The sequence below is a fragment of the Lipotes vexillifer genome, unplaced genomic scaffold (genome assembly GCF_000442215.2).
Source record: "Lipotes vexillifer unplaced genomic scaffold, Lipotes_vexillifer_v1.1 scaffold663, whole genome shotgun sequence".
In the NCBI taxonomy this organism is placed as follows: Eukaryota; Metazoa; Chordata; class Mammalia; order Artiodactyla; family Lipotidae; genus Lipotes; species Lipotes vexillifer.
Window position 1 is genome coordinate 32,238 of NW_006788963.1, and position 693 is coordinate 32,930.

Genomic DNA, 693 nt, shown 5'->3' on the forward strand with positions numbered 1-693 from the left:
TCTTTTCAAAGAACCAGCTCCTAGCTTTATTGATCTTTTCTATTGTTTTTTAGTCTCTATTTCATTTATTTCTGCTCTGATCTTAATGATTTTTTCCTTCTATCAACTTTGGGTTTTGTTTGTTCTTTTTCTAGTTCCTTTAGGTCTAAGGTCATGTTGTTCATTTGAGACTTTCCTTGTTTCCTGATGTAGGCTTGTATTCTATAAACTTCCCTCTTAAAACTGCATTTGCTGCATCTCATAGATTTTGGATTGTTGAGTTTCCATTTTAATTTGTCTCCAGGTATTTTTTATTTCCTCTTTGATTTCTTCAGTGATCCATTGGATGTTTAGGAGCATATTGTTTACCTACCACCTGTTTGTGTTTCTGCAGTTTTTGTCTTGTAGTTCATTTCTAGTTTCAGAAAGTTGTAGTCAACAAGATGATTGACATGATTTCAGTCTTCTTAAATTTATGGAGACTTGTTTTGTGGCATGGCATGTGATCTATCCTTGATAATGTTTTATGTGCACTTGAAAGGAATGTGCATTCTGCTGCTATAAGATGAAATGTTTTATATATATATAAACTCCACCTCACCTAGCGTGTTGTTTAAGACCAGTGTTTCTTTATTGATAGTGCATATATATTTGCAACTGTTATATCTTTTTGTTGGATTGATCCCTTTATCTTTTTTTTTTTTTTTTTTTTTT